General features: G+C 40.7%; 2 pseudogenes; both read left to right on the top strand.

The window, feature by feature from the left end:
• The window catches only part of LOC139712851 (uncharacterized), a 30,621-nt pseudogene extending 24,418 nt beyond the window's left edge, over window positions 1-6,203 (top strand).
• A 6,350-nt stretch (window positions 6,204-12,553) lies between these two features.
• LOC139712850 (zinc finger protein 862-like) lies at window positions 12,554-15,674 on the top strand (annotated as a pseudogene).
• Window positions 15,675-18,055: the final 2,381 nt, after the last annotated feature.

Genomic DNA, 18,055 nt, shown 5'->3' with positions numbered 1-18,055 from the left:
GAAACAAATATGAATTGCTTTCCTGGGGAAATAACTATTGAAAAACATCGAATCACCTTTGGTAACGTATCTGGTAAAATAGGCCTATAAGTAATCATTTTAGTTGTGTATGAATTAATAAATATCACCTGTTTAATTATTTACCTCATGAATTGATGTAAAAATGAATGATGTAAGCCCAAATTAACCATTTTAAACATTGTACGTAATATTTAAACTATGAAATGTAGTGGAAAAGAGCCCTAAATGTGAAAGCTGAGTTCTTCATTCACAGAATATTCTCATCTTACGTCTGAATGTATTTATCCATCTGACTATAAATATTCATTAAGTTTTGATGGATAATGCAAACAAGGTTTAAAAAATATATTTTTGCAGGCACTTAGAAGCAAGTAGGTACAGTCTCTATGAACTCGACATGCTAAACAGTTGTTTGACCTATGGTAACGTATTTGGCTCATCCCTTTTAATGAAAATGAATAAATAATTGTTCAACTTATCAATGAATCTTGAGTAGTTCTTCATATTTTGAAAAACACTAGAATAATTATGCAACATAACACTGAAACTTTTCTCGGAAGCGTTTCATAAACTACTTTTTACTCTTTCAAAGTTTGGTAACGTATCTGGCGTACCGTAAATGAATCTGTCAGTGAAGTTACAGAGCAATTTCTACTGAATATTCTTCATTTGAACATAACTTTAATTTTTTTATGGAAGCGTCATTCTATGCAGAATTGTTTTATGAACACTTTGTTTCACATAACATTATTTGTCACCGTGGGTGCCCTGAATTATACGTAACGTATCTGCTAAATCTGAAAAGCAAAAAACTGATATGCTGAATCTTAGCTTCATCTTGTAAAATAAACGTTCAAAGTTGTTGCATAAAATATGAAAGTGGCTGGGTTTTATAGAATAGAACTTTGGAGTTTATGAGCACACAACGATTTGTTTGTAAAAACATTTACAATTTCTTTTCAGCATTTTGATTATGTGGTAACGTATCTGTCGGAAAACTTGGCATTAAGTTGTGAGACACTGACGCACAAAGAAAAATCATAAGGAAGTGTTGCTCTTTTTCACCTCTCTGTCCTTTTGGTGTAAGAATATAATCCTGAGGTCCAACAAAACGAAGCATGGAATGTGTAGGGATGAATTTTGACCAGATTTGATCCCCAGAAAGCACAAGACCAATGAGCAAAATTCGGTCACGTATCTGGGGTAACGTATCTGTGGTAACGTATATGGTCGATCATATTATTATGAGAGCGATACCTACCAAATATTTCTCACTTGTACTAAACTTTAATGTTGATTCGATGCGTCATTCCGAGGAGTAATGTATAATATACAATTTGTCTGACATTGCAATATCTGTCGCAGTGGGTGGCGTGAAAAGTATGTAACGTATCTGTCCAAATAAAAGTGTAGAAAACCGATATTTCAAACATTGTACTGTATTCTCAATAAAGAGCTGTTGCACAAAAAATCTAAGTACTTGTAGTGTATGAAGTATATCCTCAGGGTTTCATATACACAGGGTCATTGCATAGTCTTGTTATTTTCGCAATGCTGTAACACTAAAGAAACTGGTAACGTATCTGGCGGTGAATTTGGCGACAGGTTTCAAAAGGCTATAAAAAAAGAAGTTAATATAAATTTTGGAACTTTTTGAGTATTGTGATTAGCACACATATGCTCATCGTCCATGAAAATGATATTTGGAAAGTATGTTTGTGGACGGAGAGGAGCAATAAAACATAATTCTGAGATAGCCGGCGACACTGCGTTTTGGGGGTCTTAACGAAGTTTAACAGCAAAATTTTATACAAAATGGCAGACAACCGCATTTGATCGTGTTTATTTTTAACAAATAAAGTCCTCGTGATATATTATAAACATTTAAATAGTATCTAATAGGTTTCAGGGAACCGCAAACTGTCATGGAATGTCGGCGACACCAAAATTCCGTATTTGAACGCTTTTACTGAGAATGGGCCCGAAGTACACAGGGTAGGGTTGGACCTACTACTCATCGACCGCCTAATGTTTATTTGCTTGATAAGAATATTTAACACTGAAATTCACATTAAAAAACTTGACCTACGTGATTGGGAAAATCCAGTACTATCAAATGCCGTTGGTCCCTTTTCGATTCGAAGCTTCAGTGCAAAAATATCGCCGTCGACCTAGCGTGGCCTCGTTTCAGCTCCCCGTGGTAACGCCCCTTATTGAGATCGACCGCTGTTTTTGCATTCACAATGCACGCAAACCGAGTTGTATTGAACACCGTGTTTTTTAGAAACTTCCATAGACATTACATTTTATACGATTCAGTGAAAATATTCATTCGAAATTTTGTCCTTGATTAAAACAATTACTAAACAGTGAATTTTCGCGTTTTCCCACACCATCCTCATCAACAGTCAAAGCCAATCCATTTCTGTGCTTTGCGCGCAGTGAAGTGGGTACTAAGCGTTCTGTGCGGTCGGTTTAAAAAAGGGTGGTCGATATGTAGTAGGGCTACCAATACACGGTACAGATTTGTAACTGACCTCAAAAATTGCCGGCTTCGTCCAACTTTTGGCACATCCGGGTTCCGTTAGCAGGTGACTTAATGAGAATAGCCTCACGTAGACTCCTTATTACGTAATAACTGCGTGTATTTGTTTGGTGAATTCAGTTCAGTATGGGTAGAGCAGAGCCTCTATCGCAGCGAATTTGCAAATGGCGCTAAATAGATATGCAACACACTACCGTCAAATGGGGGCGCTTGTTACCCCAGTATTCGGTCACGGCAACATTGACGTCTTGCCGAGCCGCTGTGCGGCAAATGTGAGCAAAGTCGCTTCGTTCCTCGCAAAGGGAACACGAATTCTGAATGTCTTTCTTTTTTTTCTCTCTCTCTCTCTTGTTTGGTTTTTTTTTATTCCTTTATTTAATTCGAAATAAATCAACGCTTTTGTGCATTTTGATGGATAAAAATCTCAGAAGCAGACGCCTCGATATTTCGTTCCTGTGAAAACGTGTTGTTGAACAGAAATGGGATGATGATGACTATTTTTCGCAACGCTCATTAAGAGCAACATACTTTGCTCTAGGCCTAATGTGAAGGTTTCGAAATTGATTATTATAATCAGTATCATAATTATTCCTGTAATCATTAAAATTAGAAGTGATGATAATAACATGAAGCATCTATCAAAGGTCATTGGTCCGTGGCCTGTTGAAATTTAGCGTCACCAATTTAATGAAATGGGATGACGATGTTGACAAAATGTGTCATAGCTTTCCGTTTCCCTTTGTCATCTTAAATGGAATGTTCAATGATTACAATACGTTTAGTAATTACATTGTATAATCATCCCCTTCTCTTTTAGTTTATATTTTTACTTCATATTCAATGTTTATTTATGTCTATCATGAATGGTGAATGAATATAAGATTATACAAAGTAGGGCCTATATATTCCTACATATTGAGAAACTGACTCAAAAGTATGCAATATGCATAGGGTTACATTAAACTGACTAGTAGGCCTTATGTTAGATTATTATGAAAAATATACCGACCATCGTTACAGTAATTTGGCATGGGTATTTGTAGTGGAGCATTTACTAAATATGAAAAGTGACCTAGTGTAGGCTTTGCTTTATAAAGATAATTCTCCTGGATTAAGTAGCGGACCCTCTCTTTTTTAGCGGAGTTTTCCAACTTGTATTCCTCATGTACATGTATATTATAAATTTTATATTAAAAAAAAGATTGCCTTCATTAAAACTTTGAATCCCCATTGTGTATCCTTTTTCTATGACATGTTTATCATTTTCCACACGAAGGTTATCAGAATGCCGCGAAACGCCTACCGTCACTACACTCAACAACAGTTGATAACGCAGTGGAGAGGGTGAGGGTGGATAAAATGTCAATCAGGAGGGCTGCGCAGGTGTACGGCGTTCCCAAGTCAACGCTCATCGACAAAGTAAGTACACTGTCTTTAATTTCTATTATAACAACATACCCCTCCCCTCCCGCCTCTTGCACCGTTGATTTCATTGTATTTTCTCCTCACCTGTATCCTCTCAGATGTCTGGAAAGACGCCGCTCGACACTCACCAAGGACCTTGTCCGTATCTGTCGGTGTCCGAAGAAGCCAAACTAGCGACGTGGGCGGCGCGGATGGTGAGAATTGGATTCGGAATCAATCGACTAGAGCTTCGGCAGGTGAGCCGACACGATAATCGATTTATAACTAAGATGATGATAATCATGACAATTTTTCATGATAATGAAATTGATAACAGCGGGTAGAATGATTGTGACTCTGATTGTAATGATGTAAAATAAGATAATAATGCTGAAAATGACAAAAATATCCACTTGTGTCTTGATGGCGATGATGATGTCAAAAATTGATGGTGACCGTGATGACGATTGACAATGGTATAATCGTAGGTCTGTTGTTGCTACAACTTCTATTTTGACTACTCAGGTCTGTTGAGAATGAAAATGGCTTTAAGTTGTCTCGAACACTATGGGTTTTGTGGTGACTTAACGCCCTTATCATTCTCAACCGACGTCTTATACTATTGTGATGTTGGTCGGCAAGCATGAAACCAATACCAGTAGGATCCGGTTTGAAGAATCCAAGAAGATGGATACATTGCTGAAGTCGTCGACAATCACTCTGGGCATACAGTCATGTCCTCCCCCTCCCTTTCTTCATTGTCGCATTCAATATAGACTGTCCGGAAGATTGTCCTTGACGATGGTCGGGAAACTCCCTTTAAAGATGGGATGCCGGGGAAGAACTGGCTGGCTGGATTCATGACGAGGCATCCCAAGCTGTCGGAAAGAAAGCCGGAGCTCCTCGGCGGAGAGCGGGCAGTCGTGTCAAGTGAAAAGATCGACAAGTTCCACGCCGACCTTCACGGCTACCTCGAGCAGAAAGGATGCCTGTCAATCCTGTCATCCCCTGACAGGATGTTCAACTGTGACGAAACAGACTTCGCTTTGTGCGGGAAGACGTGCCGTGTTCTCGCTACCAAAGGCAGCCGCAGAGTGAGTGCCGTTGGATCGAGCGACAAAAGCCAAGTCACTGTTCTTGCGACCATCCCAGCTTCTGGGGATGTCCTGCCATCAACCATCGTTCTCGCCGGGAAGCGTTTGCGGGAGAATCCTCTTCAAGATGGACCGAAGGGAGCCTTCCTCGGGAGGAGTGACAATGGGTAGATGAACAGTGAAGTGTTCTACGAATATGCGGCCAACAGCTTCCTCCTATGGCTGGAGAAGCACAACATCCCAAAGCCTGTGTTGCTGTTGGTCGATGGGCACAGCAGCCACGTTGCTTACCACGTGGGGCAGCTGTGCAATGAAGCCGGTCTCGAGCTGTTCCTACTACCGTTGCACGCCTCGCATGTTATTCAGCCATTCGATGTATCGTTCTTCAAGCAGCTGAAGTCAGCTGGGCCCGAGCAGAGCGGCAGTGGCGTCAAGAACATGAAGGTACAGGTGTCACTAAGTACTCGTTTGCCAGTGCCTTCCGCGGCCCATGGGAAGAAGTTGCGAAGAGGGGGGACATGATCAGGAAGGCACTCAGGGCGACAGGTCTCTTCCCGTTCTCGAGAGAATTTGCGAGGGAGAAGCTCGCCCCGTCTTGAGTGTTCATCGGTGACCCTGGAGCATCAAACGCACACGACCCCGCCCCTGCCTCCACCCCCACCCCAACCCCATCACCGGCTCATCAGCTGACGCTGGCCCTTCGACCCACAGGAGGTCATGGTGCTTCTCTGGTACTCGACAAGCGCCTGAGGTACCCTGTCATCAACAGGTCAACGAAGAAGAGGAAGACAGGACGAGAGGATCTCCCGAAGTGTATCAGCAGCGACGCGTACCTGCAATACCTGAAGGAGAAACAGGAGGCCAAGGAAAGAGAGGGGGAAAGAAAGAAAAAGCGGAAAGAGGAGAGAGAGGCGAAGAAGGCGGCCAAAGGAGGGAGGCAAAAGAAAACAGAAGAAGAACAACGTAGAAGCCATCGACCAAAGAGTGTGCCGGAATGTGCCGGCCGTTATGATGACGACCCCAAAGAGTGGGTAGGTTTTTTCAACTGTACACGGTGGTTTCACGTCGTTTGCTGCGACGGTCTCGACGGACTAACGAATGAAGAAATCGAAGCCATCGACTTAAAGTGCCGCTATTGATGAGTTTCTTTGTGCCACATGAATACTCTTTAAATGTTTATGATTTTCAGAGTCTTGCAACTTTTTTTCTATTCCCTTTGACGTTTTCATGCCGAGATGTGTGGGTGTGGGGAGGGGGTGTACAGCAAACTTGAGAATGGAGGTTTTTCTGCTTTGCAGTCTTCATTACAATAACCGAATTTCTTACCAATAGCCGGAAAAAACAAAAATTAGTTTTTAGTGGTTGTCCAGTTATTAACGTATCACACAAGTTCAGAAACTTTTCCCCCAAAGCTCAGTGCAGCCCTCTTAGTATCGTTTAAACATATATAAGCACATGTCTTTCTTTCTTTTACCTAGTATTCAATAGTGTATAGAGCTTACGTTGTAGTAGGCCTATCATTTGTTTTTCTGATTCTGTAAATTTCCATTTTTCACCAACGAATAATTTGCTGTATAATTTCATTTCAGATTATACTGGAATAAATTTTATAATGTATATTTGTATACGTCTTAGCAAATAATTTTGCTTTTCATTCTCGGCAGACAGGGTTCCTGCGATACCATTTCTATTCATTGTCTTGCACTGCAATATTCATTTGCGTATCTTTAAGTCCAGGTAATGCACAATGGTTTCAGTATATCTTATTTGTTGGCTGAACGTCATATGAATTAATGTTGTCGGTAATATCATCTTTCCTTTCAATACAAACTTACAATATTGTTTTGAAAGCAATTACAGAAATATTATCTGTATGTCTACGAAAACGACATGCCTACATGTTGGGAGTGCCATTTATACCGTTTCATCCGCCGAAATGAAAAAAGGAAAATGAAGAACAAATACATCTGAATTATACATCAAAGTTTCAACAAAATATTTCATACGCTGTTCTTTGCATGTGTTGTCGAAGGTTCAATGGATTGACGAGTCTTGATTGAGATATTGTCCGAGTGCAATGATTGGTTGGGTGATTGGTCTTATTAACGTTTTAATGTTTGAAAAAAGTGGGTGTTAAATTGAGTTTATCCACGTAATCGTTGATTGTCTGAGTAAAAGATACTAAGAGCAGAGTGTGATAAACACATCAGAAAAATAATTCAACTCTAGAAAGAAACTTTATCAGGCCTTGAATTAACCGACGGCCACCGACGGCCATGGCCGTCGGTGCCCCTCTCGATGGCCGCAATGCCCTTTTTTTCCTTGATCAAAGTTACGGCCCCCCCCCCCAAAAAAAAAAAAAAAAAATGTGCCCTTTTTCTTGCGGCCATGGTGCCCTTTTAGAATGAAAGTTATTATTTATGACGTATAATATGCCCTTTCTCAAAGTCTACACTTTAATAAGCTTGAAAAACTTTCCTGATCTCAAATATCATACCTTAAGTTCAGTTCACTCGCGTCCCAATATATCTGATTCAAACTCAAGGTATCTTTCCGAGATACGAGACGACATGTAGTGTACGTATGTACATGTACGCCCGACCGGCTTTTACCGTCCCGACTGCCTCCGCAGCGCAGCGGCCACCGCCATAGAGTTACTAGCAAAACGAAAGTGCGCTAATCATGCTAATCCTGTACAAAACAAATGGACAGCGTGCGGTCCTCAAGCGTATTACACACATCACCTGAGACAACATAGCGCGTCTCAGGGGATGTACATCTTTGCCCAAGACGCCCGCTGTCTTCGAAGTTGTTGTTGTTTATCAAGCGTCTTTGGGGGAGTGTACTAACTGTAGTCTGAACTCTATTTTTAGATCATGTTGTTGCCAAATTTTTACCTCCACGAAATAATCCTTATTACTTTAAAATCTCATTCTTCAAAATAATCCCCTTAATCGAAAAAAAGCTAAGACTATAATTTTTAAATCTTTTTTTAAAATAATAAAAATACCACTACCTTTGGAAATGACTGATGTTCCTAGGTGTACTGAGTTTTTACTTAGCTCTCTTTTGTATCGTCATGTAGGGTAGCCATTTTGTGTCCATTGTTATCGCGCGCCTTCGTATCTTGTGTTACTAACTAGGTAGGCAGCGGCGGGCCGGAGCAAGTGGTCGCAAGCCCTGCTTAAAAATGCCAGGCCTGTCGGACGGCTACGAGCATTGCCATCTCTCTCACTCTGCATTCATGCCCGCATGTTCAAAGTGAATGCGATCGAGGGCACGCATGCGAAAAAAAGTGAAATAAAATTCAAAAAAATTGTGCAGATCCCCCACCCCCGTAACACTGTATGTGAACACGGGTTGGCTGGTTATTTGAAAGTGGGGGGTGGGGGCACAGCCAAAAAGGGGGTACTTCCTAACTTGAAATGGTCATTTTGTGCAGCGAGGAAAAAAACAAACAAAAACAAAACAAATAATAGTAGCAAAAAACGTGATTTTGCTAATTTTCAACTTTATATTTTTTAAAGAAAGTTGCAAGCGGGCGAAATGAGCAAGAAAAATTGTCGCCCTTGTTCACTTAAAAGGAAAGTGCCCCTTTAGGGGCGGCAGAGTGAAATTCATTTATGCAAGAAAGCGAGGTGAGCGAGCTTGAAATATTTGTGTAACAATGAAGAAAGTTGATAGCTTCCATACAAATTGCGAGTGAGCCGAAAAACTGTGAAACAATAGCAAAAAACGTGATTTTGCTCTTCAAATCAATAATTTTTGCCAAAAGGTGCGAGCGTTCTTAAAACTGCCCCTTCTCAGGAAAAAGTGTGCCCCCCTTTTCAGTACAAAAGGGGCACCTTCAAAGAAAATAGGGCACATTTAGTTGATATACTCCACAAGTTGATATACTCCACAAGGTGAAGGGGCACTGTGTCCCCCTGCCCCCCCCCCCCCCGAGCTGCCCCTGTGCTCCTTCCAGGCCCATTTTGCACTTTCAGTTGCCCTTTCTAGTGCAAAATCGGTCCCATTCTCCTAAAAAGGGGTATATGTGCCCCCTGCCCCTATAGAGCCGTCCGGCCCTTGAATGTGAACATCACGTCGACTAAGGATGGAGTGGGGAGGTACAGCAGAAAAAGGGCACTTTGTAAGTTGAAAGGCCAAAGGGGGATATTCAGTCCATGCAAGTAAGCAAAGAGAGTGAGTTTTTTTGTGAACAATCATTTTCGCAAAAATTGCAAGAGGGTGAAGAAAGTGAGCCAACAAATAAAACAAAAAGTGAAATGCTAGGGAACAAAGCAAACCGGCCAATTTTTTGCCTTTCTTTTTCTCTTGACTCATTACCCATGCTTAGGCAAGAAGTGCCCCTTTTGTCTAAAGGTTTCCAGAGGGGAAAAAAGGCATTCGTTGATGAAAATGAGTTAAAAATGTTGGACCCCCGGTTATAGCCGTGGATACAACCCGGGGAAACAACAGCCAAGTTAAGTGCGGCATTTTCATGTGGTATCGAAGTAAGTTCATGATCATGCGCATCGTACTGTTGTTCATGCATGGCGGATCGTAAAGTATTCACAATTAAATCATGCCGTGAAGGAAAAGAAGAGCCCGTGAGCGCAACTGAAAGAGGCATCTGCCAAATGCAGAAAAAATGGATCTTTTTTTTTACAAGGTATAGGTTGCAACCTCTTCATATCCGATTCCCCTTTCTTGGTTCATAATTAGATATGATCGACGAAATCGCCACTCTAAAAGTCTAACGTTATAGCCCAATTTAAGCAGCGCGTCAGTGCAGCTAGCGCTGGCCCACGCATGGTCTGCGTGCATATTTACACGGCGGCCGGCCGGCGACCCCGCACACTTGGCATGGTCCATTTATAAAATAGCTAGCGGATTTCAAGCATGGTAATTGGTCAAAACGCGTCACGTGGCATTCAACTTTTTCGGCGCACTGCACGGGAGTGCAGATGTCGCGCAAAAAAAAAAAAAAAAAAAAAAAAAGCGATATACCACGCTCGTGAAGTTGCGTTGCATTCCATCGCATCTAATGTAGAATAGTACAGTACGTTGAGTACAGTATTTACCGAACGCTTGTGATGATTATGCTACATGCATCCCATCGTAATCGCAGTGTGAGGCGGCCTGCTGTTACCTGACGTTATCGCTTTGCCGAAATTTGTCAATCAATAAACAATTCATTGCGTACAATGTTTTTTTTTTTTTTTATTTGTGTGTGTGTGTGGGGGGGGGGGGGGGTCATTCATCAAAAAACGCTATTTTATAAAAGAAATAGCGCACTTTTTCCGTTGTACGACAATGTAAGTGCAGTGGACGCTCGGTTTCTTCAGATGGTGCGCACTGCGTACTCGCCTAGCGGCTCGTACGCAGAGGCGGCACGTATCTAAAGAAACCTCGCGTGCACTGCACTTACACTATCGCACTCCGAGCCGTGCGCTATTTCTATACTATCTTACTTAGATATGAAATTGTTGAAGTGCTAGCTCACGATATACTTTTAGTGTTACCACCCGTGTGCTGTTTTTAATTTTACATGAATACCTTACAGTCTTCTTTTATTGATAATAACAGTACTTCTTCCCCCTCCCTTTTTGAGGCCCTGGCCTGGATCTATGATTTATATAAATCAAAGCTAGGCCTAAATAACGTACGCCTATTATACAGTAGGCCTATAAGTCACAAGAGGGCGCTTTATTACAATGCAAATTCCAGATTCTTGCTTAGCTTAAAATTCACAACCCTGGTGCTTACCATGCATTAATATGCTTGCCCATGTTTGTCTATTAAAGAGGTAACCAATGCCAGCATGCATTGCCCCCTTTCTAGTCAAATACTGTTGGATTTCATGACTTGAGCCAACTACATCAATTAAATTTGTAGTTGAGGAATAGAAACACTGGTACTACTAACAAGTTAGTAGGGGTAACCGGTATGATCATTTTTGGTGTTTGTTGAAGGTCTGGGGGTGTTTCACAAAGAGTTCAGTTTGACTTACAGTCGCACTTAAAAGTCCTAGTTGCGTGCTGTACATTACGCATCACCGCATTGGTCAGATCATACTCAGGGGACGCGCGCTATTGAGAAATCTATCAATGGGATTACGTGTTAAATACTGAGTGGCGCTTAAGCATGACTCTAAGTTAAACTTAACTCTTTGTGAAACACCCCCCTGGTCACATAAAAATCAAGTTCATTTTGCAATACTTTTTTTCTATATGCTAAAGTTTTACCCACAAGACTCTGACAAATAACTGTACATGATTTACAACCTAATTTTGGTCATTCATGTTTGCACTGATGGCACGCTGATCATGGTGCTGTTGGAGGTCATTTGAAATAAGAAATGATATGAAATTAAAGTGCTGAATTACTGATCTAAGACTAAAGATTGATTTCATATACCCAACTAATTGCCCCCTGTCTATGAAAGATAAAGACAGACTCAATGATGACACAATTTTTTTCATTCAACTACAGAGCTCATAACTCACATCCTTCAGAAGGAACATCCCTAAAATCTGATGCAAAATTGACCTCCAAGCAAGGTCAAGGTAAGTTCCTGTACCCTCTGTGTCGAAAAGTGGAAGACTGAAATTGAATTTGAAAGTGAATGAAATTGATGATCTTACCACATTCTACCTTATTTTCTAGTGGAGTCACAAAAGTACAAACTGAATTGAAACAGTTCCACCCCCCCCCCCCCCCTGGATTTTGTGAAGCACTTATATTCAAGGAAAAATCACATGATATTCAAGCAAGATTTTCTTTTTGACTAAAACTCCAAGCTACATAATTGAGAATTTAAGACATCCTGCCAAATTTGGGGAAGCACTACCCTGCACCAAATCCCTCTTGTTTTTTTTTTTTTTACCCAATCAACATATTATTAGGGGGAAGTCTTCAGACCCCCCCCCCCCCCTAAAAAGAAAATTGTCTTTCGAGTGATATCAAAATACAACACAAATTCACATGTGTGCAAAAACATTGCTATTTCTTCTAATTTGTTTAAGTCCTTAACATTTAAGTCAAATATCAAGCAGAGCGAATCCATAAATAGAAATTCAGTTATTTTTCTGCAGAATGGATTAAAAGTATTGGACATTAATCATATTATTGTTAAATATGCTTAAAGCCAAATAAAAATAATTTCCAGTTTCTCGTCCCCTCCTTCCATTTTTTTTTTTTTGGACAGCTGAATTTTATTTTGTTGTTGATATTTCTATTCTGAAATGGTAAATATAAAAACATGAACAAAAATAGACCATCAGGCACCAAAAATCATTTGATATGATGCAATTAACCTTGTTTTATGCCTCTGTAGTGCATGTACAAGTGAAATTCAATTTGCGAAGAATGTATAAAAACTTACCCAATACCATTTTTGTGTATCAGGAACATAGAACATTTGGTGTCAAATATTAAAATGTCTGTCTGTATTGCTCTTTCTCATATAGGTCCTGCTCCTGATTAGTCCCTGCCTGATGGTTTGATGGAACCAGCCACCGATGAATCAGCAGAAGTTCAAGGCCCTGCTTCTGATCATTCTCTGCCTGATGGTTTGATGGAACCAGCCACCGATGAATCAGCACAAGTTCAAGGCCCTGATCATGATCAGTCCCTGCCTGATGGTTTGATGGAACCAGCTACTGCAGGACCAGCCGAATCTCAACGTTCTATCTCATTTCAGTCTCAAACTGAAACTGTTATTCCCCGACAACTCCCAATATCTACGAAGAAGAAGAGGTGGCAAACACGCGTATCTACTGTTAAGAGCTGGGGATTCGACTGGCTGGATTACGAGTCTCAAGTAGGATTTGTGCCAAAAGTGTGGTGCCGGGTTTGTCAGAACTATAGGCAGAAGAGCAACTACAAATCTTGCATTAATCCTGGACAAGCCCTTCTTTGTGAAAATGACTATGATGCATATGTTCGCGGAACAACAAACATCAAAAGGGATATCGCCAAAAGTCATGGATCTTCAAAGTCACACATGAGAGCTCTTCAGGGGGGCATTTCATGAAGCGTTTTGTCATATTTCGCCTGACAAAATGTTAAAAGCTACTGAAATCCTTGCATCTGATTGGCTGAGAGCAAATTTGTCCGACAAGTTGTCGGACAAAGATGCTTCATGAAATGCCCCCCAGGACTCGTTACCAGTAACTGATACACCAGTAGTTGTACAACTACAGACAATGAGTGAGCAGACAATCAGCAGGATGTGTAAGCTTTTTGATATCACCTACACTGTGGCCTTCTCAGAGCAACCCTTCTCCTTGTTTGGAACATTAGTAGCAATGGAGAAGAAACATGGAGTTGATTTGGGTTCAGCATATATGAATGACAAAGCTTGCAAGACTTTCATAACACATATTGCTGGCAGTATGCAGGCTGAGAATTAGAAACTCTTCAGGGCAGATCCCTTTTACTTTGCCTTGCTGTTTAATAGGAACACAGATAAATCAATAAGTGAGAAGGAAGTTGTCAGCATCAGGCTGATAGAGAACGGACGTCCAAAGATAAAGTTACTTGGGTAAGTGGATTTTAGTTATCTTAATCATGCTCTTCCTTGTAATTATTTCTTTTACTCTGCAATGAAATTAAAGAAAAGTAAATAATTGATTGATGATGAAATTTAAATAAAAATGAAAAGCAATCAGATCTCCTTTGTTTATAAACCAAAATAAGAAACAGTAATCATTACAAAAATATAATTGTTACACTGTATTCCAAAATTACTCGATAAGGAGGCTGTGTTACATGAAATTATTTCCTTTACTCCTTATGTACATGATGATTATTTTTTTTTGATCATTTACAGGTATAATGAAACAAAAGTGAACCAAAAGGCAAGAAGCAAATTACAAATAGCTATTCCTGAAGAGTTAACTGGCATATAATACCAATGTTCAATACCTGTTATATTGCAGGATCGCAGAACCAAAGAGTTGTGATGCAGAAGGCGTACAAAAGGCGATAGTTGAGCTTTGTGAAGATCACCATCTTGACCTCACCAAAGGGCTGGTTGCTGCAGCAGCTGATGGAACAGCTGTCAACTTTGGTCGTTCTAAGGGGGTTATGAAACGCTTCCAGGAAGACTACACTCCATGGCTGGTCGCAATACATTGTGATGCCCATCGACTAGAGCCGGCCCTGAACTATGCTTTCCACTACACCTTCTTTACAAAGGTTGGCTGACTGCTTACTCATTTGTTTAAACATTCCTTTAACAAACTTCTTATTTTAAACCAAACTCAAATGTTTATTATTCTCTACACTACTATTTAGCAGTACATCATTTTTTGCTGAAGAGGATTTAATAATGCTACTTGCCAATAATTTGAATAAGTGTAGTTCAACTAATGAGGAACATGTGAATGTCAGAACGTTTCCCAAATTTGTAACTATTTTGACAAAATATTTGTTCATTAAGAGGATATTAGAACAGAATAATTACGTTTTATTTTACCATAAACTCGTGGACTTCAGTAATTCCCCCTTCTTTTTATGTTTGATTGAATAGTTTGATGACCTCATGATGCAACTCTACTACCTATACAGAAGATCAGCAAAGAAGTGGCGGGAACTGCATTCGATTGCGGAGATCTTGGAGGAACATGTGGTTTAAACCCACAAGATACCAAGGAACCAGATGGGTAGATCACCGCAAAAGATCCCTTACATGCCTACAAAAGAACTACAAGTCCATCATCACGCAATTTGAGGAATATGCCTCTCAGCAGCGAAGGGACATTAACCCGTTGGATTCATCGAAGATAAAGGGCTACCTCAATCTCATGAAGACGGCCAACTTTGTTTTCTACATGGCTGGTTACATGGACCTGCTAGAGATAATGTCACGGGTATCACTGACATTCCAGAGGGACGATCTAACAGCGTTAGCCGTAAAAAGTTAGCCTGATCATTGCCAAAAATGCTTTGGCCCAGATGAAAGAGAGGCCACGGGAACGTCTGAAGCCTGTGGTGAAAGCAGTGGCTGATGCCATAGCTCGTGATGAATCGACTATCACTTACACGGACATCATCATCAAAGTCAGCACATCTAACAGCAGCTTCCATGAAAGATGTATGGGCCAGATTGTGCAGTCGATCACAAGTTGCTTTGATGATAGACTATCAACTTTTGTTGATAATCCTTCAATCCAGGCGTCAGGGATCCTTGATCCCAGGAATCTGCCGATGGATCCAACTTCACTTCTGGATTATGGTGAGGAAGCCATCGACCACCTGTCATGCTCGCCAGATACTATAGGCATGATAAGTTCACAGATCTATGGCAGAGCATCTTGAGGCAGGAGGAGGAATATCCAAACCTCCACCATTTGGTTCAAATTCTCCTTCTGCTTCCTTCATCTACTGCTCAAGTGGAGAGGCAATTTTCGACAATAAAAAGGTGCCAGGGAGACAGGCGGCTAAGCCTTAACAAGTCTACAATTGAGGACCTCCTGCGCATAAAGACCGAGGGTCCATCTCCACAGCACTTTGATCCACAAACAGCCGTAGAGCATTGGTGGGCAGAATGTGTGAGGCGTCCCAACACACCATGTGGCATCCGAAGTGCAAGTAGCAGAGAAGAATCAGCCTTTTTCTGACATAGATTAGAGATCCAAGGAATGTGACTTTAAAGACACTTATTTCAATTTGGGGGAAACATGAAAATTTTACATCTCCTATGAACTTCCGTGAAAGCTGATGGCTGGACTACTTCAATATGTCTATGTTCTAGACAGTTAGGGATATGGTGCCCTGACCACTATGGGGGAGACATCAACATTTTTCATCTCCTCCTAAGACTTACCTGGAAGCTGATGGCTGGACCACTTCAATATACGTATGTCTATGTTCAAGACTGCTAGAGATATGCCCTGACCACTATGGAGGAGACCATCAGTAATTTCAATTTCCTCATTAAACTTACTTGAAAGCTGATGGCTGGACTACTTCAATTTGTCTTTGATCAAGATAACTGGAGCCTTGGTGTGTGCTCTGAGCACAATAGAGGAAACTTCAACACTTAAACATCTCCTCATATGAACTTACCTGAAAGCTGATGGCTGGACTACTTTGATATGTCTTGGTTCAAGACAGCTAGAGATATGGTGCCCTATTTTATGGTGAAGACATCAGAACTTTCCATCTCCTCATAAAACTTACCTGGAAGCTGATGGCTGGACTACTTCAATATGTCTATGTTCAAGACTGCTAGAGATATGGTATATGCTCTGACCACTACGGAGGAGACCATCAACACTTTGCATCTCCTCATATGAACTTACCTGGAAGCTGATGGCTGGACCATTTCAATTTGTCTTGGTTCAAGACAGCTAGAGATATGGTGCTCTGACCACTATGGAGGAGACCATCAACACTTTCCATCTCCTCATATGAACTTACTTGGAAGCTGATGGCTGGACTACTCCAATTTCTAAAATCAAAATAGGTTGAGCCTTGGTATATGCTCTGACCAGAATGGGGGAAACATGAACACTTAACATCTCCTCATATCAACATAACTGGAAGCTGATGGCTGGACTACTTCAATTGGTCTGTAATCAAGATAGCTAAGCTAGAGCACTGGTATGTGCTTATTTGGTTTTTTTTAATAGATCAAGATTTATAGCTTCAAACCTGCCAAGCTTTCTGAGGGGGACACTGAAGTTGATGACAGATGTTCAGTTAATGAAAACAGATTACTCGAATAGATGCAATTAAATTGGATATGGTAAAGAATTTATTTGAAAATTCAAGGAATTCATCAGAATTACACTTTCGTGGCTCTTTGCGAAACAAAAGTGAAAAATATTGATGTCATACTTCCTTCATATTTTTTTAACACGTCTTACAGTACAAGTACATATTGTTGACATACTTTATACAGTATACATTCAAGGATAATAATTCAAGTGGATGGTGAATCTTGAGCTACCTGTAACTCATTTTTAAATAGATGGGTGATTTGGGGATTTGGGGATTTGTCTGCTCTTAATGCCTTGAATGGACATAACATTCTTGCAACGTCGCAAAAATCACCTTTTAAAAAAACACCCATTATAAAATGGGTTCAAGAATGTAGCCAATTGGAAGCGCTGAAATGAGTCACGTGTATGTGCATTAATTTCTCACTAACATGCACGGCCTGACGTCACAATGTTTACACTAGCAGTGCGCACTCAATCAGTTGTTGCAAGTGCGTCGCGCGCTACTATACGCGCTGTCAATCCTGTAAACAAGTTCTAGTTCGGGTTGCCGGCCGGCCTTTCTTGTGTGCATAACATGTGTGGCATACGTAGGCCCTATACTCTTATACGTACAGTACTTATATGTGCGGGATTTCCGAGTGCGACGCGCGTAAATGTTTGGGACGAACATCTTCGGACATCGATTCTTGAGCGAGTGCTACATGTAGCTGACTGGTATTGACCCACAAAGGTACGTGAAAAATGCTGTTAGTTTTCGACCCATTTTATAAAACAAATGATGCACAGGATTATTTTGTGGCGTTAGTGGAGATGCAGCTCACTCTCGGGTATTTGCAATGTAGTGCATGTTTCACAATTGTAAATACCCTCGAGTGCGCTACATCTCCACTAACGCACTCTATCCTGTGCATCATTTGTATAGCATGCCCTTTCCAATGTGGCCTTCAAGGTGCCCCTCTGACTGACCTAAGTGCCCTGAATGGCTGGCCTCTTGGAAAAAGTACCCTTTTCTAAATGGCCTTGCCCCTCCAAAATCCTATTTCGAGGCCTGTTACTTAAGACGAATGCAATTGTCACATACTTTATTAATTTCATACCAAGAAAGAATATAGGCCTATATGTTAAAAAAATACTTACCAATTTAGTAAATGAACATATCGCAATGATCCAAAGGACTTTAGTGGAATACAATCTCCAAATATAATGCACATGAGTAACAAAAGAAAAAAAAAGTATTGTCAAAAGCACATTCAAGTTTAAAGCGCTTTCACATT

The sequence above is a fragment of the Diadema antillarum genome, unplaced genomic scaffold, assembly GCF_040938485.1.
Source record: "Diadema antillarum isolate AM-2024a unplaced genomic scaffold, OU_Dant_1.0 seq00001865_RagTag, whole genome shotgun sequence".
NCBI classification, from domain to species: domain Eukaryota; kingdom Metazoa; phylum Echinodermata; class Echinoidea; order Diadematoida; family Diadematidae; genus Diadema; species Diadema antillarum.
Note: the sequence above shows the minus strand (reverse complement) of the source record. Positions and strands in the feature narration are given on the sequence as shown.